Raw genomic sequence first — 20,482 nt, 5'->3', positions numbered from 1 at the left:
ATTGAAATAACTGTCCTGACTCATAGCTAATTTACAAAAAAACCTCCATAATTCAGTATTGTACAGGTGCGTGTGTATTTTTCCCCACTAGTCATGTTCAGTAGCATGCAATTTATACATCTTTTTCATTTTAATTAAAATCTGTGCTTAGCACATATTTGACTAGATGAAACAACTGTTCTTTTAAGCTTTCTTATTTCTCAGCTGCACTGTTCTCATATTTTACAATTACATAAAGGTGGGTGTGGCTAAAATGAAAGCAGTAAGCAATCTAATATGAATATATAGTGTATTTTAAGTAACTTTTCCTTTCTTATATTTTATGTACTCCTTCTTTTGAGAAATTAAGGGGGGGGAAAAATCATGTAGCTTAAATAGACCCTTGTAGAGCTGCTTGCATTTTTTACCTCAGTTAAAATGTCAAACATTAACTGGGATTACTTGGCCCTGGAAAAGTTACATTTGGAGGAAATATCAATTGAACTTGAATATCTAAATGTATATATTTATATTTTATCAATAAGTGAAAGCTAAAGTTCTATGCTTAATTAAACCTTGCTTAGGTATAGCATGTAGCATAGTGTGTGTATTTTTTTTTCCTCTGTTTCTTTTGAGTCTAATCCTATATCTTGATTCTTAGGAAAAACATCCAAATAAGCTTCATTTGGTTCAGGCTTTTTTTTTTTTCTTTTTTCTTTTTCTCCTCTAAAGTTTTACTGAAAGTTTCGAAGAGGGTACCCTCTCATTTTATAGATACAAATCTACTGAAGCTGGAAGCAACTCATGAATTTTTTAATTTTGAGAAATAACCGTGATTTGAAAGTATGACTGTGTTATCTGTGTGACCTTTTAATGTGTTAGGCTAATGCTTCATAGAAATCTTATTGTAGTAACATTTTAAAGGCAGACTACATATACGATACCAAGCTATCATGGGGTTCTTTTTCTGCTTAGTTCATTGTTTGGGGTTTTTTTATCCTTAGCTTCTGGAATTCTGCACCTATTACTATTCCATCCAAAATGTAATGTCATTAAAGGAAAAATAAATTGGAGTCTTTAATTCCTTAATTATTTTTATGACTAATAAGTCACATTCTGCAGTGAAGTACAACTGGAACTGCATGCAAACTACCTGGCTGTGTATACCCTGCCTGTGAACACTGTGTGAAGATGCACATCTCACCCATCTTGAGTGTCAGAAGCCACCCTTACAGCAGGTGTATCACTGCTTTTCTGATACACTTTTACACATGTAAAAGCAGATGAGCTTTCTTTTCAGGAAAAGTAGCCACGTATCAGTTAGTGGTCCTCTTACAGGACCTTACTGGGTTTTGTTATTTGCTCTGGGGAGCAATTAACTACTGAATATGTAAGAGAGAACCAAGAAGCTTATCATTGTATTCTATGAATATGCTGCAGGTATTCTGCTTTGTAGATGCAGTCATCCACCCACACCTAAAGGCCCATTGCAAGTTATTTGAGTAATTCACATTCATTACAAACTGTCAAGGATAGAGCGCATCTTGGACTAGTTTTGACTGTCTGTGAAAGAAATGGGGAGTGAAATTGTAGGCTTTTGTGTAGAAACAAAAATATTTTTGTCTGAAAGTTTTTAAAACTAAAAATAACTTCATGTACACCACTAAGTGTTCTCCACGGATCCTTTTTTTTCATCTATTTATTATTATATGTTCTAAACACTTAATATCTAGCACTGGAACCTGATCTCAAAAAATTGTGTTTTCTATTATCAGTAATACTTGGAAATTTTTGTTTGAACAGGCTGCCCAAATTGTTTTTGAGCTTAGTCCCTTGTGACTCTTCTCACAGCCATCTATTTTTTTAATAGAACTAGTAATGTATTTTAAAGATAGAAAAAAAGTTGATAAGCCCCTCAGATAGAAAGGGGACATCAGGCAGAGGTGTAGCCACAGATTTCCAGTAACCTCTTTTAATCAGTGAAAATGTTGATTTGCAATTTTTTTTTTTTTGCATTATTGGCAGGAGTTATGTTGAATTTTCAGGTTACTGGTGTATTAATACTTAAGTTGGCTTTCAAAAGGAATCTCTCTATTGAAAAAATGTCTTCATTGTGGATACTGGACAATTTCAGAAATATTCAGAGTAAGCTAGGTGTAAAAATTTCTGCCCATAAGGGTGTAAGGCAATGTCTGTACTGATTATTTTTTAACCCTTTCCTGTAAGTTTTTAAAACACTTATTGTAATAATGAAACTTTGGGATAGAGTTGAAGTTACCACAACTGAGGGATAGTTCTGATCTTAGCTTTGAATGCTGTGTGAGAACTTTAGAAGATTTGGATGAGTGTTAGAAGAGGGTGAAACAACTTGAGCTCTAGTCCAGCTAACACTTAAAGTTCGTCAATTTTTTTATTCTAATATTTGCATGGAATAATATTTTTAGTGTATTATTAAAAACAAAAAAAGTTCTTTTTACAGAGAATACTAAATTTTTAAAATTTATCTAATTCTTAACACTTTTCCAGAGCTCGATAACGAACAGTTGCTAGTGTGTAAGGATGACATCACACACACATTTATTACCAATGCACACAACAGTAGCAAATGTAAATTATGTACATTTAGCTTTTATTTTCTTAAAGGGTTCCAAGATGTCCTGTAAAACTGAAGGCAATATTGTTATATTGCTTAAAACTGGAAGATAGGAGTGACTTTCAGTGATCGTTATTAATGTCTAAAGGAAACCACTGTTAGAAATAGGACCCCCCCACCCCGTGACTATTTAGTTTGTTTTCAGACACTGTAGTGAGTGAATCTGCAGTAAATAGATTATTAATAACCTTTTCAGCATTGAATATTGTTAAAATTAATTATTTTATTTAGCATGAACTGAAATTCTTTTGAAGATTTAGTCTGAGAAAAAGATAATTACACATCGTATAGGGCTTAGGCATGTATTTTCATTTTAAAAAGCTTTATGTAAGTCCAGTTTCAATATAATCTTCAAGTATGTTAAATCTCAATATAAGCACAGAGGGGGACCACAACTTTGGTGTGTTTCATTGAAGAACAAAAACTTTTTTTTAAAAGGTGAAATACATGATGTGTGGAATACACGAAAATACAAACTCACAAACTCCTTTATCTTGTTAAAGCAGGGTGATTATTATAAGTCCATAGCTGTGAAGGGGGTTGTAGTATTTTCTGGAATACTCTCAAAGAATAAAGAACAAATTTATACGAGCATTTATGAGCAGGTGACCTGATCTAGGCATCAGCTATTCATTTATTAGGCATAGGATGTGTCTTGTTATGGTGTCTACAATGAAAAGTTCAAATAAAATCAAAACAGAATTAAGATTTTGTCTCTGTGACTCTGTGAATGCAGTATTTCCTCCAGTAGCTATCTGGCTATATTTACTGTATCTGTCAAGTTATACTTTGTTCTTACCTGATCAGGGCTGCTGCTTTTTTTTTTTTTAATTATCTTTCTTTTTTTTAACTCTTAAAATCTGTTTTATCTCTCAGAATGTATTATATGACTGTATTTTTTCCATTATATGTTTTAAAGTAGCTAATATTTGTAGGCTGAATTCTAATAAAGGCAATAATGGTACTGCCTTGAAAAGCCAAAAAAATATTAAAATTCCTTAAAGTGAAACACTAGGATTTAAATACATAACAGTCAATAGCACATCTTAGGAAATATGACAGCAGTAATCAGACATCCATTAAATAGTTTACTTACTAAAAAACCTTACCTGTTTGCTTGTTTGAGGGTGGAGAGAGGGATTGGTAGTGGGTAGGAAGGGAGAACAACACCCCTTACTCCTTTTTTTTCTTTTTTTTTTTCTTTTTTTTTCTTTTTTTTTTCCTCCTCCTTCCTCTTACTTTCATCTTAAAATGCTGTGGGTAGAATGAAAGCAGAAACATGCTAATCTGATTTGTTTCAGGAGGCTTCTGATAATAAAGAGGCATATCACAGGTGTTCCTAATCAAGTCAGTTTGGTTTAAAAAAAAAAGTATTTTTAAAATTAGGATTTCCTGTAACATAGACAATGCGAGGGTCAAGCTGATGACCTACATCTATGTTTGGGGATCAACCATGAAACTGTGGGTGTTGGAAATATGTTATAATACATGACATTTTTATTGCAGGTTTTGACCTTTCAATAGAGAGCTGATTTTGGAGAACGGCTTACTCCTGTGATTGAAAAACTCTCTGGAAGGTTGATGGAGCATGAGCATGGTATATATTATATTAACATTTCTCTTATTACATATGTTCTTTATTTTAAAAAATGTACACAGTAGTATAACTTATTCAGAGTATTCAAAATAGGCCAGTTCTAATGGGATTGCTCAAGAATTTATTATTTGTTAAAATAATTCTTCTTTACACTCCTCCTGTAAAATTATAAAACACTAAGTAAAAGTATTAACACAGGCTGTGCTCAGAAGGAAATGAAGTGGCCAAAAATATGTATAAAAAGCTGAGTTTGCAACAGCCTTGATCCATTTGAGCTATATAAATTCTCCATATAGTATTGTTCTCATATTCCTGTCTTGGGAATTACTCCAACTGAAATGTTGCTAATCCAAAAACAAAGTATGGATGATATAAAAAAATCATTTTTCAATAACTTTTTTTTGGGGGGGGGAGGGTGTGTTAAAGAATAGAATAGAGAGCTAGCTGAGTGTATTTCCATGTAGTGTGTAAAATTTGGTTTTAAAGGCATTAATAAACTACCTATGTGACAAGCAAAGAAGCAGAAAACAGAAAAAAATAACAGGTTTTCAGAGCCTTCCATCTGTAGCAGTATATTCAGAAATTTTATTTATCTTTTTTGTTGGCAAGCAGATATTATGTAGCAAAACACTGAACAGTTTAGAGGAATTAATATGGACTGTGCTACATTCATATTGCAAGTCCTGCTTTGCACTAAAAGTACTCATTTGGCTGAAACTGAGAAATCCATTCAGAGTAATCATAACCTATCTACTCATATATGAATAGTCTTAACTAACCAGTTACACAGACAGCTGAAATTAAAATAGTAACTGGTCTTGGATTGAGTAAATTTGTTTAAATACAAAATGGAATAGTAAAATCTGTAAGACTTTATCTTCAGCAGAACATATTGTGGTACCACAAATTTTATGAACATGTTGTGACTTTAGCAATTCCAACTTTCAGCTGGAATTCAGTTTTTATCCTTAATCAAGTCTGTCTGTCTTTAAGAACACTTTTTCTTTGTGTGAAGTAATTATACCTTAAAATCAGAGAAGTTTTAAAAACCCAAAATTTCAGTTTATCCCAGTAACTCCTAATTTCTATCAAGGAAATCCAGTGAGGTGTAAATTTCATATTTCCTCATTGTTGTAAGTAGTGGCTGGTAGAACTGAAGAATTACTGGAATTTACCAGCAGTACACCTCCTGTTACAGAAATTTTTAAGGGATATGGTTCTGAATATATTTTTTATACAATGCTATGATTTTGGGGTAGTTAAGGCCTCCTAGAGAGAATTCTGAGTTGAGTAAGAAAATTTTGAATTCAGAAAATGTAGGAAGTAAACCTTAACTTTATATAGGCTTTGAAGTTTGTGATTAGTAAGTAGCAATTCTTTCAGTTTTAATCCTTTCTTTATGCAATTAAATACACAGTGAAAGTACTTCTATTAACGTTGTAACTGTGTTTGGGTAACATGCCTAATATGCTTCCAAATAAATAAATATTTCGGTCTGTCCACAAACTGCTTTGCAGGTACTGCATTGCTGTTGTTTCTTTCTTATTTTACTTTTTTTTTTCCTTTTTTTTTTTCCTTTTTTTTCCCTTTTTTTTCTACTGGCTTTCTTAGGAAAATAAGGATTTTAGGATTTCACTGAGCAGTTTGAGTTTGTTCTTTTTTTTTTTTTCCTGTACAAAAGCAGTTACATTCTTGTTAATGAAAATCAGGATTATATTGCAAGGCAAAGGTATCTAAGGCTCCCTTGTGAGATATTTAAAAGGTGAAAGTTTGATGGAGTGTTCCTTGGTCTGACACAGGTTCAGAGTATTTCTCATAGATTCTTATTCAGCAAAAAAGGTGGTTTCTGGTTCACAACTGTAAATCAAAGGGATTTTACATTTAGGGCCTAATACTACAAACTTTAATATACACAAGTAGTTCTAATGACTCACGACCATGAATAAGGATTTGCAGAATGGTATTCTCATTAGATGCACACTTTCTTTCCTTTTACAAATTAAGTATATATTAAAGTATTTAGAACTTTAAGACAAGTTTAAATGTTTTTTTAGAAAGTGCAAAGAGTTTTGCAGTAATGTAGTAATTGGGTCTTTCCCATTTACAAGCTCTAGTATCTTTTAAGAGTGCTGCAGTTGTCAGTTATGATTAGAGTCCACTTAATGTGTTGATTTGCTCTAGAATATTTTTGTGCTGAATTTTGGCCCATATTAATTTTTAATTTTTTTTCTAGAGCTCTTTTGTACTTGGTATTCAGCATGAATGTTTCTTGACCTGAAGAGTAGGTGAAACTTGCAAGAAAGGTGGTGGGATGCATTTGTTTTGTTTTATTTTCTTATTCTTAGCATCTCCTACTATAGTTCTTATTTAGCAAATCAGCTCCTGATTTTGTTGGACGTTCAGCCTGAATTAAGGGCCTGCAGTGCTTGCCCCTTAAAAATTGCTGGTGTGGCTATTGCAAGCTGTGTGCTTGACTTTGTAAACTGTGTTGCAATATCTAATTGTAATGAGGTTGAAAAGATAAAAATGTGCAGACTTCTTTACTGAAGTGCTTCAGATGTGGAACTTTTCATGGCCACTTCTACTGTTCCTACTGTAGGTATAACACTTGAGGCTCTGCAAGTCTTGTTAACTAAATCATAATTTGAAAGCTGACAATACATGCTTGTTGCTCATCCAAAAGAAACTGTTGCAGATTACTTTTGCAATCAGTTTATGATTTCTTTAAGGATTTCTCTTGCTTTGCAAAGGCAACTGAAATAATTTTCCTGAAAGAGATCTGTGGCTATAAATGCAACCCATTCCTAGTTATTACAATACATGTAAAATCAACCATTGTTTGATATCTTAGGCATGACTATTTTAAGTTTTAAATCTGAAGCAACTGAATTTTCTGGATTTTGTTAGTTTAAACTAAATCCAGCCCTACATTATTTTAAAATGGAGTTTCATAGAGTATAAGATTTAAATAGACATTAATTTTTATTATTACTTCAGACATTCAATGAAACATGTATATAGGAAGAATTTAAGACTGGCATTCTTACACATCATTTTTCCTTGCCTGTTGGTAAAATGATCTTGCTAGGCAATAGGAAAATAAAAGCAAATGGCATGGAAATTCTTTAGGAAAAATAGTTAAAATATGCTAACTGGGATATTTAAATGCTTATTCTCCTCACTCAAATGTAAATATTTAACTAAGGCATTGCCCCCTTTTTATTGTTATTTTTGTCTAATTTCAACAGAAGTCTAAGGAGGAATTTGTGTCGACCCATACTTTGAAGGTTTTAGTAGGGGAATGAGAAATGTAATCAAAATAAAGTGTTCATGTGGTGTATTGATGGCTTCTTAATACACCTTAGTTTAGACTGCTGTTTGCACACTAAAAACAGGGCATATATGAAGATGCAATTGCTAATTGAGTAGAGTGTTCAAATAAACAATTGTTTCTAGCTTTGTTAATTTTGTATTTCTTTCAAACACATGGATATTCATGGTAATTTTTTTTCTGCGTTTGTTGGGGGCAGGACTTTTTTTTGTTACTCTAAATTTTTAGACCAGTATTATAAGAGAATTAGTTCTTTTTATTGAAATACATTATCAAGATAATCTAGTCAAAGCAAGATATCAGCAATATATATTTTTAATTTGTGAGGTACTTAAAAATCTTAGTCATGTTCAAATACCTCTGAAGTATTTATACTTTTTCTTTAACCCACTAAATTTTAAGAGCTTGGTTTTTACTTCCTGTGAGTGTCCTACGGGTTTGGGTTTTTTTTGTTTTGTGCATGGTTTGGTTTGTTGGTGTGGTTTTTTTTTTTAAGCCTTTAGTCAAAGTTTTTTGTGATTTTATACTTCCACTTCCTAGTTGACATGAAGAACAACTTCTTTTTTTTTTTTTAATTTTTTAGCTGCCCTTTCTCCCCACAGAAGGAAATGTATTTTAGTATTCATATGGAAATTAACTTGTTCATAATTACAATACTTTCTAAATGTCTATGATTATGATCTTCCCAAATTTAACTGATCATTTCCTACTTCAAAATAGATATAAGTCACTTCTAGACATGTAAGTCACTTCTAAATTTAGCAGGACTTCCAGTGGATCTGATAAATTAAAACATTTGGTTTATAATTTCTGTATTCTTTTGGAGCAAAATTTTCTCTTGGTAGAATGGATAGATACTGTGGTCTTATGAATGTTATCACTTTATTCTGAAAATACCTCTCTCTCTCTTGTTGCAAGTTAGTCCATATTTTAGTCAAGCTCAGAAATTAGAAAAAGAAGATGCTCCATCTTGTGAAGCATTGCAATGTTCCTTTCTTATAAGAAAGTCCTTCTCTGAGTGAAAATATATTGAAAACTTTATTGTGGATCAGAGTTCCCTTTTGATACTGTAACACTTATTGTCAGCATTTTCCACAGGCAAAAAGAACTCCTGATCAAAAAGAATGATAGGTACTGGTTACCCTGTCCCTCTGCTCCCTAAAAGCAAAAGATTTTTTCCAGGTTCTCAGGAGAAGGGAGAATGCTGCTTTTAATGCCAAGCACAGGAGTTATAAAAGCAGCACTCAAATCTGTACTTTTCTTCATTGTGTTAACACCTAATTCTAAAAATATTTTTTCTACTTTGTCAGAGTGAAGGATTGTAGTTCTGTAGGACCAGAGTATTTTTTAAACAAAGGGTCATAAGCTCATCTTTAATTCTATGGATGTGGAAATCCATAGCTTGTATGACATGCAAGTGTTACTAATATATTCTCCATACTTCTTTGAGTCCCAGATTCATGACCTCTCTAAACAATTTGAGAGCAGATAAAACATGGTTTGAAATAAAATCAGGGAAAAATGCTTGTCTTCTCTTCCTACTATTACCAGGTTTAAAATCTGGATCTTCATGGTGCCTGTTTTGCATCTGGGTTTAGGGTGTAACAAGGAGTCTCTTGAATTAGCAGTGAGAGAATAATTCCTTCCAGAGTATTGGTACTGCTAAACGGTGTTCTGTTGACACCAGCAACTCCTCTGTTTTTTTGATGTTTTGATCCCATTGTAATGACAGTGAATTTGGCTGTGAATATTAAGTATTTGCTTCAGAAATTTATATTTTTGTGAAACTGCATAATAAACCGACTGAAATGTACAGTACAATGTTGAAATACAATGTTGATAAATTCTTTCATAAATCTGTTCTTGTCCTTGATTTCTTTTTTTTTTTTTTTTTTTTTTGGTTTTTTGTTGAGGTTTTTTTTGGCCATTTAGGTATATAGACTTCTTGTATGTTTGGTGTGTAATACTTGTCAACCTCACAGTCTTCTGACCTGAAAATGAGTTTGGAACACTGTTCAAATTTTTTTGTTTAATTTTTTTAGCTTAACAGAACTTTTGTTGCTGACCCACTTTCCATTATTAAAAACCTGAACAGGATTTGTCATTGAGGTAGGAATTAATGAAGGCTAACACTAGAGGGCAATTCAAAGCAGCAGCCTACCCCAGAACAGTTATGGGTGCCTGTGGCCCTGAGATGAAAAAGAGGGAGACAATGGAGACTTTCCCAGGTTTTCCCCTAGACCAAAGCTGCTCTTTGTGATTACCCTCCTAAATGGTTTAACTCACTTTTCATATCTTGGAGTGCTCCACTGAATGAGAAGGAAGTTAAGAGAGTTGTTATGCTTTGCTGAATTACAAGTTAAGAAACATCTTCCACAGTGTCTTACCTCGTTCACTCTTGCCATTGTTAAAAAGGCATAACTTTCTCAGTGGTGGGTGTTGTTTGGTTTTTATTTGCTGTCATGTGCCACATCAAACTCTTGGAAAGATACTGGGTGTTGGGGGGTAAGGTAACATTGCAGAAAAGCTTAAATGTCTTTTAAGTACCAAGGAAAATGGAATACATGGTGAGTAAAATATTTTCTTACAAAATACTATAAAGTTAGTAAAATTAAGATGACAGTATGAATAATTAATTTCATATTTAAAAAATACACAAAAACCAAAGCACACAATAACCAGACTAAGGCACCAGTGAGGTGCTTTGCGTCTCTAATTTTACCAAGTAAAATATGTTATATAGAATGGAAAAAAAATAGTTGAAGATGAGCAATAAAGTGCTGTATTTAATATTTAACCAAGTAGAAGAGATCATTTGTGTATATTGTACACAATTTAAACAATTTATATAACAGTGCATTACATAATAAATTACAGTTTTCACTGTTGCAGTGTTCATTATAGATTTACAGAACATCTTAAATAACTGTAAATAATAACCTGTAATGCAAATGATGGTGTCGTGGTTCTTGAAAAGCACTCTAGTATTCTTATTTTAGCAATGCAAATTTTCTCATTATATTGAAATCTATGCACCCAGCCGTGTAAATGCTTGTGGCACAGTACAAATTTGAAAACAAAGGGCATTTTACGTAAGAGTGTGTGTGTGAGTTTATACCTTTCTATCTAACTTTATATGCATATATATATATGTAATATCTTATATATTTTGTGCACTTGAGTATAAAAAAGCTGATCTGTTATTAAAGTGGCATGTTTGTTTCTACACTCTGGATCAGTTAGTCAAGTTGTATTTTCTCTGCATTCTTTTGCACAACTTACTATTAATGTCTAAAATTTGCTTTAGCTGCAACAACTTTTCAGGTTGTTTTTCTATAAAGGATATTTACTTGCAATCACTCTGGCAGTGGCATAGGTGAATATAAATACTGCAGTGCATTGTTGCAGTAAACATTTACACCTGTTTTCAGCAGGTCTGATCAGCAACTCTAGTGCAATTTGAAAATATGTAATCTGCTGGCAGTGGTGATGTGCCCAACCTTAACTGGTGCCTTTGAAAGAGAGCTATTGTGTCATAACACAGTATATATAGTCCAACAATGGCTGGCCTTGATCAGTCTGTCCAAGAAGAAAATAGTTTTCTTGGTTCTTAATTTGTAAAATGCACAACGGGGGGAAAAAGGAGCATGTGAAATTTAACCTACGAAATTGGTAGGTTCTCTGGAGTTCAGGGGAGATTTTTGGTTTAACTGGGGGAGTGGGTTTGAGGAATTACTTGGCAGCCATGTACAGTGATACACAGGTCTTAATCACACACATTAACTCTTGGTTTTGGAATGTATTTCAATGAAACCTGTCTGATTCTAGGTGATTAAACCAAGCATGCCATGTAAGCTTTTAAGAAACTGAACCCTTAGTCTTTTGCAGGTAAGACACTACCATTTTAAGAATAAGCACTTTCATGCCAATATGACTTTTCTCTTTTTATTCTTTTTTTTTTCCTTTTACCAGCTTGATTTTTGGCCCTAAATCAAAGAGATAAGTTCTGTCATTAGCATTACAGCTGTCTTCAATATTTTGTTTATTTGAACAAAGCAAGAACAAATGTGTAAGTACCAGCAATGTGCAGACCAGTATTGCAATATTGGTCTGTTCTGCCTTTAAGCAGGTGGTTTCATGTGGCAGGCTGGAAGAGAGACTCTTTTTCTTCCCAGCTTTTGACAAAAAGATGACGCATATGACTCAGAATTAGAAGGGGAAATCTGCCAGTTTGCATCAGTTCCTTAACTTGTGGGCTGCTATTCACCACAAGAAAAATCAGTATACTCGCACCAGTGCTGCTTAAGAGATGAGGAGTAATCATTTCCTTCAGAAAGTGTAGGATGATTGGAGTAGGCCTTTCATACATTACACTAGGCTTTTCCTATATTAAGGTATTTTTCAATTATATTAAATTTTTAGAAAGAAAAAAATTTAATGCTACATTTACTAATTAATATAGGAATAAGATATTATAGCTTAAGGTAGATCAAAAGCAAAATGTTTTGTTTCATGAAACTTCTGTTTTGTTGGCTTTGAAACTCGGCTGTTATAGATCTCCAGAGTCAAAAGGTAAGGGATTTTTTTGTATATTTTTTTAACCTAATTACACATATCTGAATCTCCAGTTCCAGCTATTAAGTAAGTTAGTAGGACTGGAAAAAAAAAAATAGTAACTTGAAGGGGAAAATAATTACTCGAAGTATGGAAGCTCTGTGTTTTTAAAATGTCTTGCCTTAGACCTGCTATAAAAGATAATGCAGATAAATTTGGTTCTTTCATATAGGTTTGGATTGCAATGGAGAAACACTTCTTGCAGTACTGATATTGCTCAAGAAGCATACTGTCAAGTAACTTTTTATTTTAAAAAAAATTCAGATGCTAGTTTTGAGAGATTTAACCTCTTTCAGTTTGTGGATATTTATTAGTTTGAGAGTACAATTCTGATTTTTTTTTTTTATCTACTTGTGTACTTTAAGTATTGGATTATAAATCCTTTTTCTTAATATATTAACATCTAGTTAATTCAGCGTGGTTTTACTTTAAGCTTGTTAGTGAAATATTGAAAATCTAGCTTAGTATAAAGCCATAAGAAGCACCCAGCATCCTTATCACTTGTCTTTTTTTTTTCATGGATAAAGTTCCTTTCATTTGTCAAAACCATTGTTATTTTTTTGGAAAAGCATGTTCCAAGTGAAGTTTGTTTTCTAGCTGAAAAAAAAAATTACTGCTTATTGATCTGTGTTAGCCTTAGAAAGCACTAATTTCTAAGTGCTTATTTTATTTTGTATTAGCTCAGTTCTGTGAGTAGTGGGTCTCATTGCTGGAAAGTGGGGAACCAAACAAGAAATTTTTTTGAAAGGGAGTACACAGATCTGTGTGTTATATGGTATCAAGATTAGTAGGATTCTATTAATATTTCATTAAATAGAGAGGTGGGAGAAAGATTGCTGTACCAGCTACCACTGAATAAGCAATAAGATAATATGATCAGGAATCTGCACCCCAGAGGTGTTAAGGACACCTGAAACTTCTGCTGAAGTGGCTAATTAAATAATGAAGTTGTAGAAATACAGCTAACAGCTGGAAAAGTAAAAGTAGCAGTTACTAGGAGGTGTTCCTCTGCTACTAACTCGTGGATTCCCTTAACAGCTGAGTTGATTTCTTCAAACAGGTCAATCTCACCTTTCATAAGTCACGCTGTTATCTGGCATTTTATAGAAGTCATGTAGTGATGATGTTAAAGAAAAAGACAAATTTACTGCCTGAGCCAGAAGGCAGGCTTACAAAAAGCAACTTCTTTCAGGACACGAAAAGCTCTTTGTTCTGTGGCCTTGGTCTTTTTGTGCTTTGACCCTTATTTTATAGCATTGTCACTCTGACCTTAAATCTTTGAAAGCAGACAAGCAGCAAATTTAGCCCTTTACAAGTGGGGTTTCATTCTGAGCTATGGGCCTGGTTTTTATCTTCAGGCATTATAGTCCCATACAATACTGAGATGTAACAAAATCTCAATTTAAGATTTGTGGTTTGGCATACTGTAAATAGTTATTATTTTTATATAAGGCAATTAAAAAAAAATGTTGCTCTGTTACTGGCCTATGGTTTGTAATTATTCACCAATTTGAGATAAGACAGCAACTAGGAAGACAGTCTGGCTAATACTGACCAATATATTTTTCACTTTCCTAGAAGTACTTTGGAAATTGATCCTATGCACAGACCACCAGGGTTTCTGCACAAATGACTTGAATATTCCATTGAGGACAAGAAATGCTTTGCTATATATTCTAGAGTTAGAAGATTAAAACAACAGTACTTGCATGGCCTTCTTTCATAAAAGGCTGTGCCAACTTAGGGGAGCACAAAATTTTATACAAGGTCTGTGACTGTTACAAGAGCAAGTCTTCTGATAACTTCATAAAACTATTTTTTTGTAAGGAAATCAGCAAAATAATGAATAGAGAGAACCAATAGTTGATAGATTTTAAAGTTTTGGGTTTTTAAAATTTAATGTGTTTAAAAGGAGAACCTTTTTCCTTGTCTTAATAACTTTACATTATGTAGCTAGTTTGTATTGAACAGTTATTGTTGTTTGGAGAGGGATTGTCACATTTTCTTTTATCACTAATGATTCTATATATTTCAGATTTTGGAAAGTTTAGCTATAATAATAGGATAATATTTTCTGAATGTAATAGTGTAATCTAAGTCTGCATTTATTGGAGAACTTGAAAATATTTTTTTTTTTTAATCTGAAAAGAGGTTAGAAAATTTTTTTAATTGTCATGCAGAAATTGAAGATTATATTCTAAGACAGATCTGGCTTTTTTTTTTGATGGATCCACTATATTTAGTTTTAATTTTTTTGTGATAAAACTGGGGGGAAAGAACATTTTAATTACTACTATAATGAAATATCGAACTTACTTTGTAGAACTTAGAAAATAGCTTCTTCGTTTTTCTTAATTTTGTATGTGTCCTTTCAAGCAGAAAGAATGCTGGTACAGATTGAAAGTGTTCACACAGTTTTTCTTCCTGTGTGCTTGCCAAAGGTGCAGAGAAGACAGATTTTTTAAAAGTTGTGTGCAAGCTATACCAGTGCAGTCAAGAGGGGTCTGGAAAGCTTTTCTGAAATGCAACTTTTACAAACTCTGCTAGAACTTGGAGCTTGTTACTTCACAAGTTCCCTGTAAAATGTTTCATACAGCAATCTAGTTAATGCGTCAACTTCTTACAAAAAACTTTTTAGAAGCTGGGAAAAGCGGTGGGAGGGGTTAATCTTATTCAGTTTTATTTTTAAGCTGCAATTGATTCTAAAATACAATGATAATATACCAAACAGTAGATTGATAAATTTTTTCAGTGCTATATCAGCTTCCTGTATGCTTTTTTTAGCTAGCAAGCTATAAAAATGGTCATACTTTACTTGTTCAAGTCAGAACTTACTACCTTTAGTTTCTTGCCTTTCACAGAAATCCATTGCATTCTGTTTGCTATTCATCACTCCAACAGAAGCATCAATATTGCAGAACCAAGTAGCAGTCTTCACTTTGGTTTGTCTTCCTGAGTGCAATCAGTGGGGGGGTGCACCTCATACAAATTAATACATGTGTCAAGCTAGTATAGGCAGTAGTTGGAGTCTTAGATTAAGTAAAAAGGGTGTAAAACAGAATTTGATGCTGAGAGTCCTTAACTGCACTTCTAAATTTCTAGGTATTTTTATACTTCTGAATTTCTCAATGGTTTTACTTCCTGGTTTTTATTTTTAGCTGGCTTTGTTATTTCATGTTTATCTTATGCAGTAGTTCTCCAGCTAGTCTAAATCTGTTTGTTCACGATCCTTGGAGAGATGGCTGGACACATGATATAGATTCTCCAAATTTAGTAGCAGTAAATTTCAGTAATCAGCAGTCATCTGCTTTACTTTAGTTATTAATACTTCACATTGCAAAAAATGTAGTTCTCCCAGTCTTTTGCCATGGTTATATGGGGAGTGTTGTTGACATAATCAGGAAAAAGTGAACACACAATTTTTTTTTTTTTTATGTCAAAGTTTGTGCTACCAAAACTCTAAATTGGTGCTAGTTATCTCTATTCAAATATTCATCTTTTTGTTCAGAGAATTATTTAAAGCATTATTTGTGATTTTTTTTTTCCACAGCTTTATAATAGTCTTAGAAATATTTAGATGCTTGCTAGAAGGTATGGGAGGACCTATTATACATGGAGAGTGTGTATAAGCTTGATCATGGATTACTGCACCTCTTTGAGGTGAAGTGAGGCAAATTTATTGCTGTATTAGCATTATTTAATTTTAAAAAACCAAACAGACACATGCAACAAAATTGCTAGTTGGAAGATAGATTTTTTAAAATTATTTAATTTTATTTTTTCTTTTTAGAACTGCAGTCTTAAACAGCAATTAAAAATCTCACTGTTCCTTCAGGAGAAGAGCAATCAAGGTATATAGCTTATTCTCTTAACACTTCTTCCTCTGACCAGAAAGTAACCCTGATTAAGTTGAGTGAATTAACTGAGTATTGTAGGTTATGCCTGAACCAAATAATAATGGAATAGTAGCCAAAGGTACACTGATACCTTTAAAGTTAATGTTCTGAAATATTTCAGTGGAATCTTTTCTTCTTTTAAAAAATACATGCATACCACTTTAAAAGCTGCTGACATCACAAATTAGATGGAAAGACAGTTCCTTAACAAAGAAGCAAGAGTAAAATAATATACTTCTCAATCTTTGGTTTGAGAACGAACAAGAGTAATAAATTCTAGGATGTTTGCAGTACAAATACTGCAGTGTTGAGTAAGCATATGACAAAAATAAAATGAAACTATTGTTTTAACTTGGGGAGGGGTGCAAACAGTGTATGAGAAAGATACAGCTACATACACTTTTAGATCTGAGAATCTTAGAGAATGGGAATGTTCAGATTTCTTGGTAGTGAACAGTGAGATGATCTCTTTTTCCCAGATTAATTCAATAAAACCCTAAAAGTATTTTCCAGTGTTGAACTCCCATTGTGTGTATTGATAGTGATGTGTTAGTGGCACTGAGGTGTGAGAAGAGAGCTTGGCAAATTTACCAGCAATTGCCCAAAAAGCTACACTGCAAAATGTCCTGTCTAACAGAGAAGTAAGTTACTCCATTAATGGAATGCACAGAGCAGGACACACTTGTCGAAGATGCTCCACTTCATGCTGTGCCATCTCAATGCAAACCCTGTCTCATTTCTGGTTAAACTAAGCTAACCTGGGAAAACTGAGTATATGTGTAATTGCTGGTGTCAGGGCTGTGAAGGAGAGCAGCACTGGTGGACAAATGTAATGTTTTTACACTGTGGAATACTTAAGTCTTTCAGGTTCATGTTCAGTTTTCTAATTTTAATCTGAAATAAGGTTGGGAAAGGGTCACAATGAACAGTGAAGCAATAGCCTTGCTTTCATTTTGGATCTGTGTTTTGTATTAATGAATCAGGAACTAAAGCAGTGGAATATGGTTGTGAGCAATGGTGTATAACACTATTGAGGAAGAGCTTCTGGCCAAGAAGTATCAAGGGAGGGCTTTTTTTGTATTACCAAAAGGCATGAGATAAATATTTTATATCACTCTCTTCAGTATTAGAGACAACATACAGTGTTTAATACAAAGTCCTTGGTGTCTCTTCCTCTGAGTCACTGGCCTGTCAGTCAGATTGCAGGCCTAGTGGTACCTTCTGGATATAATATGTTACACTGAGGTTTAAGGAACTTATTAGTAGTTATAGTAGCATTTAAGGAGCTTATTAGTATGTATAGTAGCCAGAATTGACTTGTAGCTGGTTTTCATAGGGTCAGAAAAGATTGAGTTTGGCTCGGTGTTGTCATAAACTCTGAACTATAAACAATAAAAACCAAAAACTATATTTTATATTGGGCTTGGTCTTTGATAAATCAACTAAGAAATACTGAAATCAAGGAAAGGCTCCTTCATTGCTTGGGAACACTCTAATTGCTAAAACAAGGGCAAATACATATACACATACACTTCTTTTTTCCTTTCTTTTTTTTAACAGTTCCAGTACATATTTTTTTCAAAGAGCATTCCTGACTTGTATATGTGAGCTGCTTCTGTGGAATTTCACTTTTGCATCTTTTGTCTAGCTGTCTCTCATCCACAGATTTAAGACACAAGGATGGAGGTAGGAGAAGCACTCATGGTAACAACTATATTGACTTTATGACCAAAACATAATGGTACACAGCTTTGTGCAGACATTCCTGGATTTCAGTAGATTCCTAGCTCAGCTATCAGTACACTTCTTATCTTAGACTTCCTCCTTTCATTCTTTTCCTGTTCCCCAACCCCTTCTCTCACAAAGACTGCCTTCAATTTTAAGTGATAATTTGCTTATTCTCCATGTAGATTCTATCTATTTTAATAGCAATGTAGAAAACATACAGTCTCATTGTGTTGAATTTTGAGTTGGTTGGTTTCTTTTGGGACATTACTTTGTAGTAAAGTTAGGAAAAAAAAACAAACCAACAACAAAACACCTTCCAAAATAACTTAAAAAAAGAAAAATTCAAACAGTCTGTAATCCTGTAATTCATGCAAGGTTTTGTGTTCATGTTTTGTATGGGTGGGTGGAATTACCTGCAATTTTTCTTACTAATGTACTTTCTGTAGAAAATAGCATAATAGTTCTGCCAAGTCTTCATTTCATGGTGTGTATAGTTTGATTTTAAAGGGATTTAGTTATAGAACAGGAAAAAACCACTCCATACTTAAGCTAGAACTTGAAATCAACCAGGCAATTGAAAGAATAGTATCTGTTAAACACGTGGAGTTTCAAATGAAGAATTTGGCCTGAATGTAAAAATTACAGATGCACTTCCAAAGGTATTAAATGTTGCAGCTGTCTTATTTAAGTAATTTTCTTGCAATCTTTTAAGGTAAATCTACAAGTACAAAACAATTTTTTTTCTTGCTCAAGAATATTTTTCATATTATTTTTCCAGAAAAGTTGAAGTAATTATTTTACTACTGACTAGCATTTTTTGCTCACATCTATCTTTATCTTTGCCTTCCACATTATACATATATATGTGTGTGTGTGTGTGTCTATATATACACACATATATATGGTGCAGATTTTGTCTTTACTTTTTCTTCTCTTGGTTTATGCCTAGCACAGTTTCTTCAGGGGGGAGACCAACTGTCAGAGCACACGTTTACAGTATAGGTTTATTTTGACTTAGCACTCCTGCTTTAATTCACCATGGTAAGTTGGGTAAGTTGTGCCTATTTAATTTAGTTTGCCTATTTTAGCTGTCTGATTTTAAAAACAAACATGGGTAGTAAGAGGTGGGGTGGGAATAAGTGTAAATAGACCTGTGCATGTATAAAATATACTGGAAATGGCTCTTTGATGTAGTTCCTGAAGTTAGAATCTTTACCTGAATAAACTATATAAGAAATTTTGCTGCTGTTACCTGTAAATTTACACTGTCAATCTCACTTTAATTGGCACATTTATGGCAATGGACTATTTTAGAGATATTGCCCTGCTGTATTACTGTAGGAACAAAAGTAGGAAGGGAGAAAAGAAAATTCCCAAATCTTTCCCCGACATGGCCTGCCAAATCTTTTTGTGCTTCCAGATAGCCCTGTTAATTTGCAGAAGTTGTTTGTCGTGACCTGACTAGAAGGCTTATTGCAGTGGAGTGGCATGCTTGGTTCCATGCTGTGTAAGTAGCTTTTGTCTTAATAGTTTAGTATAAAAACATTAAAGAAAGCATAATTCATGTTATCTAGGGAAGCAGTAAAAGGACTGCACAGACTTAAATCTCTGGCATTCTTTAGTCTAAGAAAATGATACCTAGCAGGGCCGTGAATTCTACATCTCTTGCCTACATCAAGTAAAGCAGCATGGTCAGTTCTAGGCTGGGGGCAGATGAATTCCTGCCCATAATAACAGATAAGTTACTGTTCTTGCTAACAATTGTTTTGGGTTATATATCTATTTTTTTTTGCCTCTGAAATTAAGTGGGGCTCTTTTGAGTCTGTCTGCCCAAAAGTTACAGTAAGGATAAGCTGCAGAGCTAACAGATAGCTTGAGGACTGATAGAATAGTTCACAAAACTTATTTTGAAATTAGCTCTTATTCTCTTACATATGAAAGTTTTTGGGGTTTTCTTTTCACATCTGAGTTTCCAGATGACAAAAAGATTAGAAAATAACTCAGATTTTTTTGCTTTCCTTTGAAATATATATGCATAATCTTTAGCTCCTCTAATTAGACAAACAGTTGTCCAGGTTGTGGTTCATGTTGCATTAAGGTATTATGCACAGGTGACAATAAAGTAAATAGTCAGCTTGAAAATGGACAGATGTTTTCTAAGCATTTTGTAGCTCATTAATACAACTGATGTTACTACATGAAAGCTAAAGTTCAATAAGAAAATTCTGCATTCAGCTCAGCATGTGTTTGTTTCCTTGAAGCATGGTAGACACCTTGGCATAACGTAGCAGCACATAATGGTTTGTGGGTTTTGAAAAGGTGCAGGCCATATTGTGCTGCCTCAAAAATACAAGGATTTCATCACCCTGAAGAGACATACCACTTATGTATTTGTCATTCTTATGATGCTGATGTCTGTCATACTTTAGCAGCACGTAAATATTGGTGTTAAGACTGTAAATATCTCCAGTATTAACTGTGCTGCTGAAGTAAGGCTAGCCACTTCTGCACGTGAGTCGTGGAACAGGACATTGCATGTATTCCCTATGCCTTTTTGTTGCTATGAGTTTATATATTGTTTGTATGTGAACACTTTCTTAGCTTTTTTGTATTTTCATTTATTCAGAAATTATATTTAGAGCTTCATAGTATCTGATGGTAACAGAATAGACATATATATAATT

At 33.4% G+C, this 20,482-nt stretch overlaps 1 long non-coding RNA gene across 8 annotated transcripts in view; it reads left to right on the top strand.

The window, feature by feature from the left end:
* Window positions 1-20,482, top strand: part of LOC135294055 (uncharacterized) — an 87,073-nt gene that overhangs the window by 53,814 nt on the left and 12,777 nt on the right. For 3 of the 8 annotated variants that reach the window (XR_010356198.1, XR_010356191.1, XR_010356192.1), the window contains 6 exons: window positions 4,139-4,229; window positions 11,389-11,448; window positions 15,965-16,025; window positions 17,631-17,756; window positions 18,748-18,839; window positions 19,219-19,305. This is a non-coding gene — a long non-coding RNA (uncharacterized LOC135294055). Of the gene's footprint in view, window positions 1-4,138; window positions 4,230-11,388; window positions 11,449-11,536; window positions 11,630-12,452; window positions 13,942-15,964; window positions 16,026-17,630; window positions 17,757-18,747; window positions 18,840-19,218; window positions 19,306-20,482 lie in introns of those variants that run through there. The other 5 variants (XR_010356196.1, XR_010356197.1, XR_010356193.1 and 2 more) reach the window with 4 other exon arrangements.

This window comes from Passer domesticus, chromosome 2 (assembly GCF_036417665.1).
Source record: "Passer domesticus isolate bPasDom1 chromosome 2, bPasDom1.hap1, whole genome shotgun sequence".
NCBI classification, from domain to species: Eukaryota; Metazoa; Chordata; class Aves; order Passeriformes; family Passeridae; genus Passer; species Passer domesticus.
The sequence above is the reverse complement of the archived record's forward strand: the minus strand, read 5'-3'. Positions and strand labels throughout refer to the sequence as shown.